The sequence below is a fragment of the Scardinius erythrophthalmus genome, assembly GCF_964197995.2.
Source record: "Scardinius erythrophthalmus genome assembly, chromosome: 2".
In the NCBI taxonomy this organism is placed as follows: domain Eukaryota; kingdom Metazoa; phylum Chordata; class Actinopteri; order Cypriniformes; family Leuciscidae; genus Scardinius; species Scardinius erythrophthalmus.
The window spans coordinates 30,959,406-30,979,415 of NC_138222.1; positions in this window are offsets into that span (position 1 = coordinate 30,959,406).

The window sequence follows — 20,010 nt, forward strand, 5'->3', positions numbered from 1 at the left end:
AAAGCAAATTAGCATGAGAGCGCAATCCCATAAAAGCGCCGATGGGAGAGGAAAGTTCAGCGCGTGATCTACTGACGATGCGCAAATGAATGAACACAGACACAGCCGGATTCATTTCTACCAAGAGCAGCGCAAATTAGCGTCCGCTTTTTTTTTGGTGTGGTAAATAATGCCGTAAATTCCAGTAAATTGACTAGGGCAAACCTTAGTAAATCAACTTGCATGATTCATTTAAATGAATCTACTCCCATAAATTTTGCATCTGAAAGGGAAACTCCTATAAATGCATATGCAATAAGGTCAGCCTAAAAAATAACGCCACGCCTATTCAGCGCTAATTTTTCACTGCTTTTTTAATGCCGAAAGATAGTTTGTGCTGGAGCAAAATGTTAGTAAATCTGGCCCATAGTGTATATGTAGAAATCAACATTAAAATAAATAATAAATTCTGTAAAAGTACTGCTTATGAACTCGAATACATTAACTAATGTTAAAAAAAACTGAAACGTATTGTAAAGTGTTACCATTTCATTTATTTTCATGATTTTTTTCCAAGCATGGGATCTTATATTAATTATATTTCAAATGTTTTCCATGTCAGTGGGAACCCTGGAACTTGAAAAGTCACAACCTGTCAGATTTTTTGCTCTGCACTTGATAAAAGCCCAGTTAAGTGTGTCAAAATTCATAGTGGAGAGGAGGTGAGAAGGAGAGGAACAGTGGGAATACAAATGGAAGGAAGGCTGGGATTAATTGTCCGAGAAGCGAAATGGCTGCGGTACAGTTGCTGTGCTTTCAGGGCTGGGGGTCTCACTTGTTGTTGGGGTTGAGGTCAGGAGCGGGTCGATTCTAATGGTGTCACCCAGCACGCTCACAATTCCACACTCATTACACCATTCACAATTACTGCTACCTATTTCCCCGAGAGGGCTGGGCCAACCATTATCACGGCGACTCAAATGAAGTGGATAATTGTGTCTCTCTGCGGCACATCAGGAAATGGGGGAGAGAGAGAGAGAGAGAGAGAGAGAGAGAAGATGGAGACAGAGAGGCAGAGGAGGAGGAAAGAAAGATGGATCAAGAGGTGTAAGACAGATATCAACAGACAACAAGCCAGTACAAAAAGAAGGAACCCTTGTCACATTTACAAGCACAAAAACTACATCACCGCAGATCAAGCCATCTAAAGTTGGAACAACTTCACCAATTCATGAGGGAGAGACGCTCCGATTCAAGCTTGCTAATAACACAACCCTCGCGATCGACTGATCTGAAAACACTCTGTGCCACTAATGTTTAAGGAGTCGGAAAAGGGAATTCATTCATGGGAAATGACCAAAAATAGAGGCGTCTCTTGAATGCTATATTTATAAGAAATGGAGGCCAACTCTCAGACCGCAATCCTACACAGACTTGTCAAACTGCGTGCCATTACTATCCCTTGTCTTAGCGCACTTGTCATGTAAGACTTGTACTCAAATGAAATATTTATTCTGCATAATAACTTTCAAAGGGGAATAAAGTATGGAATTAATTATTAATCATATGTATATTCAAAGCTTTTCTTTTTTTGGGAGCGTTAGATATTCCCAGACAGTCTCAATCTGACGAGAGGCCCTGATTAAGTCTAAGACTCCGAAAAATATAAGCTGAAAGACGTCAGAAGTTAGGAAAAAAAAAACAGAAGGAACCACAAGCGTTTGCCCCTTGATTTAACTAGTTCACAGGTGTCAGAAGCGGGATGTTTTGCAACACAAATTTCACGGCTCATTTGGTGGACACCAACCGTGCTCTAGTTCTGTGGAACAAAGTACATTTGCTGTGGAAAAGGAGTCAAGGTCAGGTCATCAGCAGACGTCATAAACTCCCATTAACGGGAGTGAGGAAATAAAGAAGGCCACTGATGAGAGGAAATGCGATCTGAAGCGATAGATATCTCATTTACTGCATTCTGCCCCATTTTGACACAATTTGCTTCAAGCCAGTTAATATGCAAGTTATCCATCTGAGAGGGCGTGAGACAGACCATTTCAGTGTCAATTTACAGCAAAAAAAGAGAATGTGAGTACCCTCCATTCTTCAGAGCTCTTTAGTCTAATTCAATTGTACCTTTCAATACCTTATGATATGCAGGAAGTGCTTGGCTCGCTATATCACATTATGGGAGGATAAAATAGTAAAACGGATTTTTTTTAAAGGCGGCAAGTATGCACAGGGATAAAAGCAGATAAAAAGTCAAGCTTACTTTTGCCTTGTCTGGGGGTTGAAAAGTGGCTATAAGTGCTTTAGCTAGCGCTTAGCGGTAAATGCAAGGCATCCATCATCTAACCGCCTCAAATAGTAATGGGAGAAGTTATTCCTTATTGACTTTATTCAACTCTCTGCTTGACAGACTATTCATAACCAGCTGTGGACATCACAGGAGCTCAAAAGGACGCAGAGAAGTTGGATGAAGCAACGTTGCCCCATACTCACACTTTAAAAAGTAAGAAAAGACAAATGAAGAGGTGCATTCCATTTTGCATGCTTGTTCACTATTCCGCCCACTATCGTCAAAGATGATTAACAATTATAATACAGTTTGGATTGGTAGTGTGGTTCCGTTCTGGGCAAGCACTCCCTGCCCCACAGCGATAACCCCCTTTGGGTAAACAGAAAAGAACCAATATAAATGTATTGCAGATTTCATTAATGTTATTAATGACAATAACTTAATGTGACAACATAAATCAGGATAAATGACAGTCTGATTTGAAAAGTAATATCAGAAGGCCAAGTCCTGACTGAGGACGAGAGGAAAAGCTGGGGATGGAGGAGGATAATAAAACAATAAAGCTGCTGATAATACTGAATGGGCCTATATGCTGTCATAGGCGTTGTATTCCTAGAGATAGACGTGGATCAGCTGAGTGTCAGCTGATGCGAGTATGACTGACGTGACCTGTCAGAACTAACGCTATTGCTTGATTTCTTTGTCCTTTTCGTTGTCCTTAAAAAATACTCTTTAAATACCCAGATGATGCACTTTATTAACAAAAAACTAAGTGTGAATTGCTGCACACTTCATGCACTCAACTGTTAAAGGTTTCCTTACACTGGATGACAAAAATTGTGCTTTTACCAGGGTGGGTTCATTTGGATGGGTGGTTCCTTATCACTGTCAAAACTAACTAGTGGAGGAGTGCATAAAAAGATTTGACAATTAAAGAGAATTTGAGTCGCAACTTGTAAGACATGCAAGGCTTGCACATGGCCAATGCAATAAAGCAACAAAGAAGATCTGCAGCCGCTGTCTCAAGCATCCTGCATAAATCAGGGCATTTTAACATACTGGGTTTATTCCCTGATCTACTAAAATAAAACGTTTTATGCATTAGTGTGCTGTGGCCCAAAAAGTCCAAGTCAGAGGAATCCCACAGACCTGAGAGTAATGCATGCATTCATACCAAAGGATACGAATGGAAATCTGACTTTAAATAATCCTTACCTAAGCTGTCGGCAGGCATATTTCATACCATTAATATTTACATCGCATAAGAGTCGAAGGACTAAAATCGGACAAATTTAAAATGCATACATAAATAACAACAGCTGGTAGGAAATCAGGTGGCCTCTTGACATGCATGGAGACTTGTCAAGCATGGAGAAACAGAAAATATTTTTAAAAAGCTGTAATGCTGTTTTTAACACAATATCCGACAGCATTTTTCCAGCAATGTAAACTTATTTTCTATTTTATAACATTTTTCCAAGAGTGGTTTGTGTTTTGTATGTTCAATATGCATCTGATTACAAGCTCAGCATAATGTCTGTTCTGTTATAGTATGTTGCCAGAGTAAGGTTTATATGTTAATCAACTGAGTTAAGCTGTTTTTGCATTAATTATATATTTACAGTAACATGCAAAAGTCTGGCATCAGAGATTATTTTTATTTGAAAGAAATGAATACTTTTATTCAGCAAGGATACATTAAATTGATCAAAAAAACCTTTTGAAAAAAAAGCACGGTTTCCACAAAAATATTAAGCAGCATAACTTTTCAACCATGATAATAAAAAGAAATGTTTCTTTCATATATATTTTATATTTTTTTAATCAAATAAATGCAGCCTTGGTGAGAATAAAAGACTTCTTTTAATATTCGACTTTTAAATATTTTAAACATCTTTCTGACTATAGAGTATGTTGATATTTACTGCCCTAGAATATTTATCTACAACACGCTGCCTGTACATTCTCGAAGAGAAGTATCAGGCTTTGTGTAACATCCGTTTAGCACAACGAGGCAGTCTGAACTCTCCATCTTATGATACTGGTTATTGGAGATGATGAGCCTCTCATGTCGATGAAAATAGCAACTGCAGCCGCAACCCAATTATGAGCAGAATCTTCCCCGTTTTGTTTTCTTTCTTTCTTTTTTTTTTTTACCTTGTGAACAGTAGGTCAGATGGGATCGACCAGGCAGCGGCGTTCAAAACAGACAGCTCGGCCCCTATTTGAGGATCAATAGCAGTGGCTAATGTCTGATCTGTTTCTGTCCATATTCAAATACTACGTGCTGGGATTGTAGCGCACATCGTCTCCTCAAAGTCATGTACGATTAGGCACGCCTGAAAGACACAATGAGAAAGAAACAGTGAGCGAGCCAGAAAAGGAAAATACGTTAATTAACGAGGGCCTATCCACGGTTCTGTGTCTCTGATTCAATATTAAAGGCCTTAACCGCATACATTTAAATGAGATCTGTACATATAGCCCAATAAAAAGGTAACAGAGAGGGTACTTCCAAAAATGAAAAAAAAATTGAATGAGATGAAATGAAACACTGACTAAGAACACATTTTCTAGCTCAGTACATCATGATATAGCTCCAGGCGCTACCTTTTGTCTAAATCTCCACACTGACTTAAACTGCGCATTGTAACACGACACCTCTGATTTCATGCAATATGGAGGATTACTGAATTGAATTGAACGCTCAGCGTTTTTTGTTCACATTTCTAAATTAGGATTTTCTGTCTCCATAATGACAGAGAAGTCTCTCTTTTTGTCGAATCAATGCCAGCTATTTATATGAACGGTAATCCTTCACCCGGCTCTGATCTGCAAGCGCTGTGATGGTTTAAAGTAATGACTAAAAAACAAAAAAGACACAGAATGAATGGGAATTGGCTTCATTCCATGTGAAATAAGATTTCGCTCGGCATCGGGACACTTGTACAATGCTGAAGTACAAGGAGTCTGAAATAAAAAATCAATGTGGGCCAATATACGTGTGTGTGATTGGGGCGAAGGGGGAAGAAGCTGCCCCGCTTTTGTGAAAGTAAAGTGGGAATAGCTTGTAAGGAGATGTTATGGTTATGCTAGCGATTCAAATATCCTCCTTGCTTCTTGACAGAGCGAGTCAGCCTGACAAGTAGGCTATCAGCCAAGAGATCATTAAGCTAAAGGGTTGAAGTGCCATTGCCAATGTGTGGGGGATACCATGGCAACAAGGGTTCACCCTGCTTGAGAGACAAGATAAAAAACAATGAGAGGCAGGGTGCGGGGCCGTGTAACGATCGGCACTGATCGATGGCTCACTCTTTCTCTCTCTCTGTTCTTCCCTCTTTAGAGATGGAGGGAAAAAAGAAAGGGCAGCATCGTTTAGGCTTTGTGGCTAGCAGAGCTTAGGAGGTCCTTAAACACATAAGAGTGGAAAAATGGTGAGGACAGGCACACTGCGAAAATGGCTGACTGTAATGATATCAATCGGTGAGAGAATCCTTCACACATACACGCTATTAAAAGGCCAGTTAATCAACATTTACAGCGAGACGTTCCAAACCTGTATGACATTTTTTCTTAAGAACACTAAAGAAGACATTCTGAGGAGGGTTTTTCAATGCATTTCTTTCTTTTTCTCTACAATGAAAGTAAATAAGAGTGCAACAGTCAGGTTTTGGAATTAAAAACCCCATATTCTCCATAGGGGAACTGATTTTGAATGATAACTATAAACTTTTAAAGACAGACGACTGTGAGCGACTAGTTTGTTTATTAATGGAATATTCTTTGTTGAAGCCATCAGTCTGGATTATTTCAAATTATTATAAAAAAAAAATCTAAATTTCTGGTGAAAAAAACATCATTACCCATGATTCTGTAAAAAAAAAAGTCCACCAGTTCGCAACAAGCAAACCATGCCAAAAGAACCAAAGAAGCACTGATTGACATGAGTCAGTTTCCCTATGCTAAATACATTGTTGTGATATTAGCTATATTTCAAAATATACTCCATTTTTTAATTAAACTTTGTCATTTACAATACTTCATTTACAATCCATTATCAAAACTGTTAAGTCTTGTACCTTTGACTTTTTGTTTGATTTTCAAATACCTTTATGCTTCAAATCAAAGTTTGCAATGTTGTGATCCACCTCATATCAGGTAGGTAACTCTTAATTTAAGACTTTGTATTAATCCCTATGGGAAAAATACTTTCAGAACCAAATGTGGGCAGGTACTGTTGCACATATAGGGTCCTTATATCACAATACGAGTAATTTGTATTTCACGATAATGATATATATCACAAATTCACAATTTAGTTATTTTTGCTTTAAATAAGTTTTTTTTTTTTGGGGATTTCAAAATTTTTGATACCATTGACATTTCATAATTCTTGTCACCGTTTTTCAAATCACAACAAACTAACACTAGCCTTAAAAAAAGCAAGTTTACAGAAGCCAATATAACAGTGATAAAGAAAGAACAAAGAAACTAAGTTTTTAGGGAAAAAAACTACAATAGAACAAAGACACGAAACAGACCTGAAAGACTTCAAGCACTAGAAATAAGAAATACTACATAAATTGTATAAAGTAATCAAATGTATGAAAAAAAACATTGTCTTCACTGTGTAAATTAAATGTATACATTTTATCTTATTAAGCAGTGAGAGATTTTCTCTTTTTTGTTGTTTGATTAACATTAATAACGGCAGCAGGAAAATGTGGATGCTGTCAGTTTAAGACCGACTGCACGGATCCAATATACTTGTGCGTTTTCTTTCTCAACTGTTAACGTTCACTTAAGTTAAGACATAAATGACAGTGTTTACTTGCAAAGACATGGTCACTTTGACACATAAGTATGTGCATTTAACCATCAAGCCCAATTAGTCGGCAAAAAGCACTCATTTGAGTTCTCACGCGCGGTTTATGATGGTTTATGATCAGCAGTTTCATGTACGCACGTCTCTCTTACAGCACGTGCATATAGCGAAATGAGTTGTATTTCGCTGCCTACTGCTCTTGTTTTTAAACCACAGTACTTAAAAGCATATGTAAACGATAAGCTTTCGTGACTCGCAAATTTGTCAACTGGTGGAGATTTTGGACTATCCAAACGAGAAAATCTCCACCAGTTGACAAATTTCTATATTCAACTGAATATGGCATCGCTGTCGAACAGTAATTAGCTGGTGAAGAGGATTTACTTACTGTAGAGTTAAAGGACAAGTTCGTTATTTTACACTTAAAGCCCTGTTTACAGATCGTTTCTGATGAAATAGAGCGGTTAAGATTAAAATTTGGACACATGCTGCTGTCCCGAGAATTTTAGGTTTATTTCGCTTTCCCCCCCACCTACACAATGGCAGCCTATGGGCACTGGAACAATCCTTCATAAAACGCATTAAACTTTCAATTACAAAGACGTGAAACTCACCGAGTGGTCAGGGGTGTTCACTGATATGCTCACACAAAAATCGCTGCAAAATATGCTTTCCAACAGGTGTTTTACCATTCGTTGTAAAACTGTGGATCTATTTTTCCAAGCGTCTCACACCCGTAGATTCTTCCGTTGAGAGCTTGAATAATAGACACTCCAGCCCAGTTGGTGGCGATAATGCACCTTTGCCAATTGCAAGCAAACCACTGGCATTTAATTGAATACAAAGAAGAAGCAGAAGAAGAAGCGGCGGAGTAATACCGTACCTCACACAGCTCGTCCAATACAAGTCAATGGAGTTGGACAAAAACTACGATAAAACACATGTTGGAAAGCATCTTTTGCAGCGATTTTTGTGTGAGCATATCAGTGAACACCCCTGACCACTCGGTGAGTTTCACGTCTTTGTAATCGAAAGTTTAATGCGTTTTATGAAGTATTGTTCCAGTGCACCTATGCTGCCATTGTGTAGGTGGGGGGGAAAGCGAAATAAACCTAAAATTCTCGGGACAGCAGCATGTGTCCAAATTTTAATCTTAACCGTTCTATTTCATCAGAAACGATCTGTAAACAGGGCTTTAAGTGTAAAATACCGAACTTGTCCTTTAATGAACGTTATTATGAGCATTGTAATTTATTTTTTTTATTTTTTTTGAAGCGGATGTCAAAACAAATGTCAGTAGACGGGGAAGAAAACGCGAGGTTCATTCGTAAAACCGTAAGATCTTGCCTTCATGCTGTGGAAATACAAATCGGAAGAGAGAACACAAAGAGGAAGCCTTTCCTCAGAAGGAAGGAAGTCATACAGGTTTGGAATGACATGATGAAATGACTTTTTAATTTTATGCCGAACTGTCCCTTTAAGTTCTCCAGAATGAAGAAGAGGGCTTTCGTATCAGGACAACCGAGCATCTCCAACAGTTCTGCCACATAAGCACGACGAACGACGGCAGACACAATCAGGCTCTCGGAGGCTGGTAGAAGCTCCTTGAGACATGTGATAAGCACCTGCTAACCCAACACCCCCCTAAACGTCTCTCTGGGCGCGCTCGCTTACTGGCAACATGTCCTGATCAATCCAGTGAAAGAAATCTGTCAGGAAATCTTTAGCATTAGGTCTGCCACCTGAATGAGGATCAGGCCCTTTCAGCGGGACAGGGTGCGGATGGGTCTTAGGAATCTTCCTCTCCGCATCTCTGAGTGTCAATACGGATTATGAGCATAGCTTTTATCTTTTCAAGCGCACAGACTATTTACTCATTTAAATGGATGAATAAGTGTTTTCCCCCCTTCTTCGATAAATAAAAAAATAAAAGAGACTTTGAATGCATTCAAATCCTGCTCCAAATTCAAATTCGGCTCCCTTATGCATCCTTTGAGATCTAATCTGTCTTTTTAATCCACACAATTCACTGAGGGCAATTTTTTAACATACTTCCTTAAGACCTGAACGGATAAACACAGTCTAGCTATTGTCAGTGGCAAAGCACCTTTCTTCCCAACTTAAGACCAACAATTCGCTCGGAGATTGACTGCTTGCCAGCACATGCAAAGCAGGTGAGTTTAAGAAGCGTTTTCAGCAAAACGCCTGAGCAACAGAATCATAAAGAAGAACTTTATTTACTGGTATTTCATTGGCTACAAAAATAGGCCTTTACATCACCATGCCATCAACATAAAAAAGAGCCAATAAAACCTGTGAAGAAGCGCCACAACGACGAACAAATAAAAGCAAATGTTGACATTTCGCATTCAGCACATCTCTTTATAGGTCAGAGGCAACCCTGGCCGACCCTGCATTGTTTCTAAATGCCATTTTGTAAAAGAGGATCTCAGGAATTAATTAATGCATGGGTAGCTGCCACTGTCAAGAGGCACGCATTAAAATCAATGATTAATAAATTCAAAACACACAACAAACTCAGAGGGGAGATGAAACTAGTATTGTGTTCCCCAGGAAGCGGCCCCAGTGCGGGTCCTCCCACCAGCGAGGCGGCCACTCAGATGCCTAATGGAAAGTCGCCGATGCCAGCTGTGTGCCTGTGAATAAAATCACTTTAATTAAAGGCATTACAATGAACAGAGAATACACGCGGCAGAGTCGACAGGAAACGGCCCTCATACTTGACACACACACACACACACACACAGCCAGAGCGGCATAATACCTAAAAGGAACAGAGGTCCCAGATGATCAAAACACAAATAAAACGAAAAGCCCGCAGCTTCTTTTCTGAGGCTATCAAGCACAACAATTACAGTAAAACACACACATAATTACATTACACATCTTTCCTGATGTTCTCTATTATCAGGTAATCTGGGGTGGGAGGCCTTTGCGTTCTTATGAAATTTAATTGCCGTTCTTCAGACATCAGATCATTTATTTTCAGACTTCCAGAGACCACGCAAAATCTTTTTACTCTAAATGCTTAAGCATTAAAAGAAATCAGCATAAGGATGCAGAACACAGAACCGCAAATTGTTCATTCTGTGGCAAAAAACGGTTTTCAATTGTCTGTATACTTTTGAAATATCATGCTGTCTTGCAAGCAAACAAAACAGCAAAATTACTGTCCACCCCCATAGAACAGACGAAGGGTTCCTCTTAATCTGATATACAACAAAGATGAGCCCTGATTATATTCTCCCTCCTCTTCTTGTTTTAAATAGACTGGGAGCAGTGCCCAGAGACAGCTGGGGTAAGCTCAGCCCAGCTGATGCCGGATCAGTGGAGCAGTTTGTCTATTTAACCATAAGGGGGCGGCAAACGCAAACTCACACGGACATATGCAATTCATTCACGAGCAAATAACATGCAAATGAAGAAATGTGACAACAACACATACATAAACCTCTTCTGCATTCAATCCAGAAGGACTGCACATGTTTAAAAACAGGCTTAACAGTTGTTCTCTGGCTCATAAGATTCACAGAATGTGCCATTGTTTAGAGGAAAAATAGAGAACACATGTGACAACTCTTGTGGAAATGCATCTAAAACAAAGTTGATCTTGACAGACTAAAGAACACGGTTTGAAAACGCATAATGGGCTCTAGTTTAGTTACAAGACATCATTTCCAGATTACAATTGACCATTTTATCCCAAATACCCCTATACATCAACTTCCAGTGCAGTCTGTGGGTGTATTTTCTGCACTGAACGGGAGGGGGAGTATTAGAGGGAGGGGCGGGAAAATCAAACAAGCTTAAGACAGAAGGACTTTCACTATGGAGAGAGAATTGTGTCTTTATTACATGCAAGAAAATAAATGATCTGAGAGAGAAAAAAAAGTTTGAGAAAATAAGTTATCACACTGATAGCAAAAAAGCATTTTATGAGAGAAAAAAAATATTTGAGAGAAAAAGTTTTCATACCAATAGCAAAAAATAATAATATTTGAGACTAAAAAAAGTTGAGAGAAAGTATTTTCTCAGAACAAATAAAGTATAAATTTGAATTTTTTTAAATTATTTCTGAGAAAAAAAAATCTCTCAAAATACTTTGAAAAAAACTCTCATATTTTTTGTTTATGAGAAGTGTTTATTAAGTCAAGTCAAGTCAAGTCAAGTTTATTTATATAGCGCTTTTCACAACACAGGTTGTATCAAAGCAGCTTCACAGTAATAAATTAGAACAATACATCAATGTTTGTTTCTAGTGGAACGTCTACGTTCGGTAATGCTGATCAATAGTATCGTTGATTGATTAATTCAATTAAATATCCCCAAATATCCCCAACTGAGCAAGCCAAAGGCAACAGTGGCAAGGAACCGAAAAACTCCATCAGGTGACCTAATGGAGAAAAAAAAAAACCTTGGGAGAACCCGGGCTCAGTCGGGGGCCAGTTCTCCTCTGGCGTTTATGAACTAGAGGTCGGATTTAACTGTAGGATTAAAAGTATTATATGAATGCCTGGCTGAAGAGATGCGTCTTTAATCTAGTTTTAAACTGGGAGAGCGAGTCTGAGCAACGAACAGTATCCGGAAGACTATTCCAGAGTTTTGGTGCTAAATGTGAAAATGCTCTCCCTCCTTTGGTGGATCTGGATATCCTAGGTATGACCAAAAGCCTCGAATTTAGTGACCTTAAAGAGCGCGATGGATTATAGGGCGATAGAAGATCGGTTAAATAGACTGGAGCTAAGCCGTTTAGGGCTTTATAAGTCAGTAGCAATACCTTGTAATTAATACGGGACTTTATAGGTAACCAATGTAGGGATGATAAAATCGGTGTTATATGATCATATTTTCTTGATCTAGTTAGAACTCTAGCGGCGGCATTTTGGACTAACTGTAGCTTGTTTATTAAGGATGCAGGACAACCGGCTAATAACGCATTACAGTAATCTAGTCTCGAGGTCATGAATGCATGAACTAACTTTTCTGCGTCAGAAACTGATAGCATATTACGTAGCTTAGCAATGTTTCTAAGGTGGAAAAAGGCTGTTCTTGTAACATATGAAATATGATTTTCAAAAGACAGGTTGCAGTCTAATATAACACCCAGGTCTTTTACTGTAGAGGATGAAGTAACAGGACATCCTACTATGTTAAAGTTGTATTGTGAGAGGTTTTGTGGGTGGTTTTTTGAACCGATAAGTAGTACCTCTGTCTTGTCTGGATTTAATAAAAGAAAATTATGCGTCATCCAATCTTTTATATCTTTAACACACTCTGTCAATTTGGATAATTTAGCGTTTTCATCTGGCCGTGATGAAATATAGATTTGAGTGTCATCAGCATAACAATGGAAACTAATTCCATGTTTCCTTATAATATTTCCAAGTGGTAGCATATATATTGAGAATAATAGAGGGCCTAACACAGATCCCTGCGGCACTCCATAGTTTACTGGAGTTATGATAGATTTTTCTCCATTTAAATAAACAAAATGGTAGCGGTCAGATAAATACGATCTAAACCAGCTTAATGCTTGTCCTTGAACACCAGTATAATTTTGTAGTCGATCTAAGAGTATTGTATGATCTATAGTATCGAACGCAGCACTAAGATCAAGTAAAACTAATATTGAGATACAGCCTTGGTCAGAAGCTAAAAGTAAATAATTTGTGATTTTAACGAGCGCAGTTTCAGTGCTATGGTGCGGCCTGAACCCAGACTGAAACTTTTCATAGGTGTCATTTTCTTGTAAGAAAGAGCCCAGTTGAGCGGACACAACTTTTTCTAGTATTTTAGACATAAAAGGTAGATTTGAAATGGGTCTATAATTTACTAGATTATTCGGATCTAATTGTGGTTTCTTAATGAGAGGTTTTATAACTGCCAGTTTAAATGTTCTTGGAACATGACCTAAAGATAAAGACGAGTTAATAATATTGAGGAGAGGCTCTTCCACTACAGGTAACACTTCTTTCAATAGTTTAGTTGGTATGGGATCTAATAAACATGTTGTTGTTTTAGAGGAAATGATAAATTTATTTAACTCTTTTTGTTCTATAGTTGAAAAGCACTGTAATTGTTCTTGCGGCGTGATAATTGAGGCTGAATTATAAGGCGCGATTGAGGATTGAACGTTTACAATTGTGGTTCTGATGTTTTCTATTTTCTCAGTGAAGAACTTCATGAAATCATTACTACTAAACTGTAATGGAATACTTTGTTCAGGAGACATCTGTTTATTTGTTAGTCTCGCCACAGTGTTAAATAAGAACTTAGGATTGTTATGGTTGTTTTCTATTAGTTTGCGTAGATGCTCAGCCCTGGCCGCTTTTAGGGCCTTTTTATAACGTGACATACTGTCTTTCCATGCGATTCTAAAGACCTCTAAGTTGGTTTGTTTCCATTTACGCTCTAAATTACGGGTTTCTCTCTTTAGAACACGCGTAGTACTGTTGTACCATGGTGCTTTACTTTTCTCTCTGACCTTTTTTAATCTAATGGGCGCAACAATATCCAATGATCCAGAGAGAATGGTGCTCATAGTGCTAGTTAATTCCTCAAGTTCATCTGTTTGTTTGGGTTCACTGAGCAGCTGAGACAGATCCGATAAGCTGTTTGAAAAATTATCTATGGTGGATGGAAGGATTGTTCTGCCTAATCGATAACGCGGCGCAGCATGATATATTACAGGAGTACGTAATATGCAAGTTACCATGTAATGGTCAGTGACATCGTCACTTTGTGGAATGATATCTATATCGGTTGGATCGGTTCCATGTGATATAATTAAATCGAGTGTATGATTAAATCGATGAGTCGGTCCGGTAATGTTTTGCTTGACCCCAAAGGAGTTTAATAAATCTGTAAACGCAGCCCCTAACGCATCATTTTGATTATCTACATGGATATTAAAGTCTCCAACAATTAATGCTTTATCGAAGTTAACTAATAGGTCTGAGAGAAAATCTGCAAACTCTTTTAGGAAATCAGCGTAAGGCCCAGGCGGTCTATATACGGTAGCCAAGGCTAGAGATAATAGGGATGTTTTTCGAACATCTAAGAGCGTAACATTTAGTACAAGTACTTCAAATGAAATAAACTTATAACCCGTTTTCTGAGTAACATTGAGAAAATCTCTATAGATTGTTGCAACACCGCCGCCACGACCATTCAGACGGGGCTCGTGCTTATAGGAGTATCCTGATGGAGTAGACTCATTTAAACCGAAATAATCATTTGGTTTAAGCCAGGTTTCAGTAAGGCAAAGTACATCGAAGCTATTATCTGTGACTATTTCATTTACAATAACTGCCTTAGGTGTGAGTGATCTAATGTTTAGAAGACCTAGCTTTAAAAATTGTTTTTGATTACCAATAGCAACATTTTCTGGTTTAATAACAATTAGATTTTTTCTAGATCCTGCAGTAGATTTATGATTTGATCTCACTAAACGAGGAATAGACACAGTTTCTATGCAATGTTCTACACTATTTATATCAGTTAAATTGGTGCAGCAGAGACTATGATTTGGACTTTTGTTTACTAGTCAAAAGGTATTTAACATTTTGGAGATGTTATCTGACAGAAGATCCGATCCGAATCTGCTTGGGTGTAAGCCATCAGCACGGTAAAGCCTAGGACGCTCCCAAAACAGATTCCAATTATTTACAAAGAGAAGTTTCTGCTCATTGCACCATGACATTAACCATTCATTAAGCGCAAATAATCTACTAAACTTTTCATGACCTAGTCGATACGTGGGAAGCGGTCCTGACACAATAATCGTTCAATCCAGGCTTCGTGATGGCATGTTGGAGCCGGAGTGAACGAGACCATGGCTGATCGCGACCTCGACGTTCGGGACCGATGTTGAGGAACGCACGGAGTAGACGAGGTCGGAGTCAGCGGGTTAGTAACATTAATCTCTGATTTGTGTGCCTCGGCACGTGATGTTTCGAGAGCCAAACGCCGGTCTATCAGCTCGGCTTTTCTTACTAAAAGGTCGTGGATCTGTTTCTCAACAGCTTCCAGCTCAGACTGCACCGCGTGCAGCTCAAATGTGTCCTCACCTGCACCAAAAGGTAGACTACTTACATTTGATATATTCGCCATTTTAACAGATGGACAGTAAGTTAAGTTAGCAACGACGCTACCAGTGGTGCTATCAATATTAATACTAATTTATGGCTTAAGTCTTGGATATAATCCGTCTTTTCAGTGGTACGGGTGTAGAGTAGACGCACGATAGGCGAAAAAATGTTTGTTTGTAACTTAAATGAGTGCGGAGAAGACGCGTTCAGCCGTGATCCACGGACGTAACCTATAAGAGTATCCAGCGTTGGATCACAAGGCTTGAGACGCGTCTGCTCAACAATCCGCGTTATAACTATGAGGTGAGGAAAAGTAGAAAATGTTCGTTGTAAGTGAGTTTAAAGAGAAATCAAGAATTATAAATCAATCGATGGAGCTCCAAAGACAACAACGCGCTCAGACGCGACGCATGCGCATTCGAAAAGAATGCGCATGACACAATTCTCACAGTCAAAGCAGAATCCTGACAGGAGAGCAAGAAATTGCATCGAGAGCAAAGAAAAGCGTTTTGAGAGAAACACTTTTTTTTAGAGAATATGTTTTCACACTGATAGCAAAAAATATATATTTGAGAGGTTTTTTTTCAAAGTATTTTGAGAGAGATTTTTTTTCTCAGAAATAATAAAAAAAAAAAATCTAATTTATATATTTTTTTTGTTCTGAGAAAATACTTTCTCTCTAAACTTTTTTTAGTCTCAAATATTATTATTTTTTGCTATTGGTATGAAAACTTTTTCTCTCAAACTTTTTTTTCTCTCTCAGATCATTTATTTTCTTGCATGTAATAAAGACACAATTCTCTCTCCATATTTCACCACCAGAAACACAGTTTAATAAGTTATGAATCTATTCAGGGTTAAGGTATATGCTAATATATGTCAAACATAGTCTGAACGATACAAGAGCTTTGCATATGCCAAGACTTTGAAGCCTGCTGCTGCAAAAGCATCCTTTCAGTACAAGGAAATATTTCACAAATTACACATTCAGACCTTTTCTCATAAATCAGAGGGTTGCTGCATTTGAATTGAGGTGGCAAACATGATTTGGAATTTCAGGTCAAAAATGACATGAAGTTAAAACAAATATAAATATTACCATTATCATAAACTAAACAAACAATATAGGCTATAGACAATATTGTATGGCACTTTAAGCGTTGATTGTTAAATATCAAATAAAATTTGAATGAAAATAAGGCTAATTTCAGGTGAAAGAACATATTATTTGCCAGAACGCCATTACTTTTGTTGACGCAATTCAGTAAATTCCTATTCCTATCATTCCAGTCAAAATCTCAATTCAACTTCCTGTTAGGCCTGGCAAAAACAACTGGAAGTCAGTTGTTAACTGTTGTTAAAATGCGATTAATCCTGATTAGAATCAAAAGCATGATTAAATGTAACTGCAGTTAAATTGCTGGATTGCAGTTTTCCTTCTGAAGTTCCCATAAATGTTTGAAATGTGTCTATGGTAGCCTAACAGTTACATAAAACCCGAAAAATATTGAATAGCCTACTTTTTAAGCGCACTGGCCCATGGGTGTGTGTCCCTCCCTGCATTAAAACGCTGTAGCCTATATCATTTGATGACAATAGATGGGGAAAAACTAACCTGGTGTATTTAAATAACCCGCTAAAATCTCTTCCAACTGTGTGACTTGAGTTTCTGCGCATGACGCGCTGATTATTTGAGCTCAAACCGACGCCCCTAGCTCGACTTTTGTCGATGACGTCGAAGTGGGCGCCACTCAGCGAGTCACGTGTGTAAACAAAGTTGCTGCCACGTGGTTAGGCGGGAACGCTTCAGTGACAGTTGAGTTTGACAGCTCACGAGAGACTTGAGTTCTACAAGAGTGGTGGAACCATTCTTTTTAAACAATATAGCGGTTTTTAATAAGTGAGATAGTACTGAGAATGAGGTCACGAGAAACTTATTTTGTAGCCAATAAAGCAAAGAACATCAATAATAGGGTTACAAAATAAACTAGCATTAGCCACTGCCTGTTCCTTGTTTACTAGAGTGTTACACAGCAAACGGTCGTGGGATTTTGGCTCTAAAGGGGAACAACAACAATAAATCGCAAAAAATACAATAGTAACACTATTAATATATAAACATGTTATTAAAAAAATTGTATTTCAATTTATTCATGGTGTCTAATAAAAACATTAATCTGGGGTCGTTAGCAGTATCATGGGGTCGGAACCACATTTCTATACGGGGGCAAAGTATATTTTTTATTCTGTAATATTTCTTTTTAAACAGTTGCCAATTGGGATTACACTGCTGTTACCTTTGAATAAGCATGTTTGTTTTATTTAATGTTCAAAAATACTAATAATAAAAACATTGATTTAATTTAATATATACAGTATAGGCCTATTATATATATATATATATATATATATATTAGCAAGAAAATCCTGATTTTATAAATGATAAATTATTTGAATAAAGTCTTACTATTTTTGTATGATATTAAGGATTATTATTAACTGTTCTGTGACTCTTTTATAATATAAAGAAATCACTTAATCCTGTTCTTTTTATTGTAACAATATTGTATTAAAAACACACAATCACCTCATTAGCTGAACTATTCTAGGTGAAAAATGAGACAGTGAAGATTGAATTTTCTCAGTTGAACTGAAGAAAAGTTGTGTGAATATAGCTTTTTAGCCCCCGCCACCTCTTAGAACCGTAGGGGGCTTTTGATGAAGATGGCTCACTAACAACTCGAGAAAAGCCTGCTTATTTTGCCTAAAACTGAGTCATCTAAATGAATTATCTAAAACAATTTACTCCCCGCCCCGTGTCGTACAGGAGACAGAACAACACATACTCATTAATGCATTTAAACTGATTATACATTTCAACCCTGATAGCACCTGAACTACTCAATTAACAATTACAAACACGCAATTCAATCAAGGACTGGAAAGCTTACCCTTTGTTTGTCTGAAAAGAAACCCCTTCTTGCGTCTGCTACAGTATGGCATGGAGTGGCTTACAGACCGTAGACTTTACTCCTGGTTTAACATGTCCCAGAATAAAATGCATGTTTGAACTGAAAGCAACTTGCTCTGACATATCTTAAATGTCATACTATGTCAGTGCCATTTTTTTTTTGGCTCAAGATGCACACCAGTAATGTTTTAGTAATGTTTTCTAAGGCACGTTTTTTTAAACTAAGGCCTAATCCAGGTGTGTCTGTGAAACTATAGGCCTTAGATCTTAAACACCGATATTTTAGACATTAGACCAATACCAGATATTCTGAAATCCAAGATTAAACATATTAGCTTGTTCCTGAGTACAAAGATGCTTCAAAACGTTCTTAATCCTAAATAAATCAAAATGTAAAACAATATAGTCAGCATCTCTCACATATTTTAACCAGAACTTTGTTGAGAACTCTTTTATTGGATCGTGTCGTAGTAGTCCACGGCATTATGAATATTAATGGCAGACAGGGGGCACAGAGCTGCGACTAGGTGTGACTTTTGGCGGTGATGGCTGGGAGATCATCCAATGGGCACCTGCTGCTGCTGCCACCAGCGTCTGTGCGGAGAGAACAAAAGGGGCCATTGAGCACATAACAGCTGTTGCGCTGTTGCCTGCCTGAGGGCCCCCCGGCCCCCAGGGTCTGTCTGCTGGGGGAAGCCACCTCCTCCTCTTCAACGGTGACCTCCATACAGCTCTTTTAAGAGACTGCGTGGTAGCCATCCTGCTGCCACAATGTTAAATACAGAACAGTGACGTTGGAATCACTGTAAACCTCAGTAAGGTTAGGATCTTAGCATGAGGGACACAAACTGTGCTAATTGATCGTTAAAGTGATAGTTCACCCCAAAATTCTGTCATCATTTACTCACCCTCATGTTGTTCCAAACCTGTGTGAGTTTCTTTCTTCTGTTGAACACAGAAGATATTTTGAAGAATGTTGGCAACCAGACAGTCGACAACACACAATGACTTCCATAGTATTTTTTTTTTTCCTACTATGTAAGTCTGGTTAACCATATTCTTCAAAATATCTTAAATAAGAAAGAAACTCATAGAGGTTTGGAACAATTTGAGGATAAGTAATGACACATTTTTTCATTTTTAGGTCAACTATCCCTTTAATGTTGAGACGCTTTCATCTACCTCATCTCCAAACCCTTTTGTTATTAACTGCTTAACCTGCCACAAAATGTGTTTTTAAATTGCCCCAATCTGCATTGCATGTTGTATAACGGTCAGTTGTAGAATAACAATGTACGTGTGTAATGTTTCAATAATCACATTGAGCAGTTTGCCATTTTCAACAACTGAAATAAAGCCCAAACCGAAATTGCCTTAAGCAGATTCCAGTCACCAACACAGCACCCAAACTCTGCCAGACCAAGGCAGCAGAGCGATTGTCAGTGTGCAATGTAATGAATTACCCTTGTCTCAGCAGCAGCTGTTGAGGAGCTCACAGACTTCAAGTCCAGCCTTCTGATCGTGACAGACAAAGCATCACACTGACATCTAGTGGATCATGTCCTTGGTCTCTCCGTAACACTCGTTCTCAGACTGCAAGCAGAGGGCACTGTGTATGTAGATGCACGAGTGAGACAGCCATTACAGGCCCTGTTCACCATTTTGTTTCATAGATCTCATACATGATGTTACACTTCAGTACATCAGCTATTTTTGACTTCTATTGTAAAACAGCCAGCAAGTGCACATATTTTTTCCAAACCGCATAGATTGCTTTTTGGTAATTAGACGACTTAATACAAGAACCATTCCAGTTCCATTAAAATCAAAA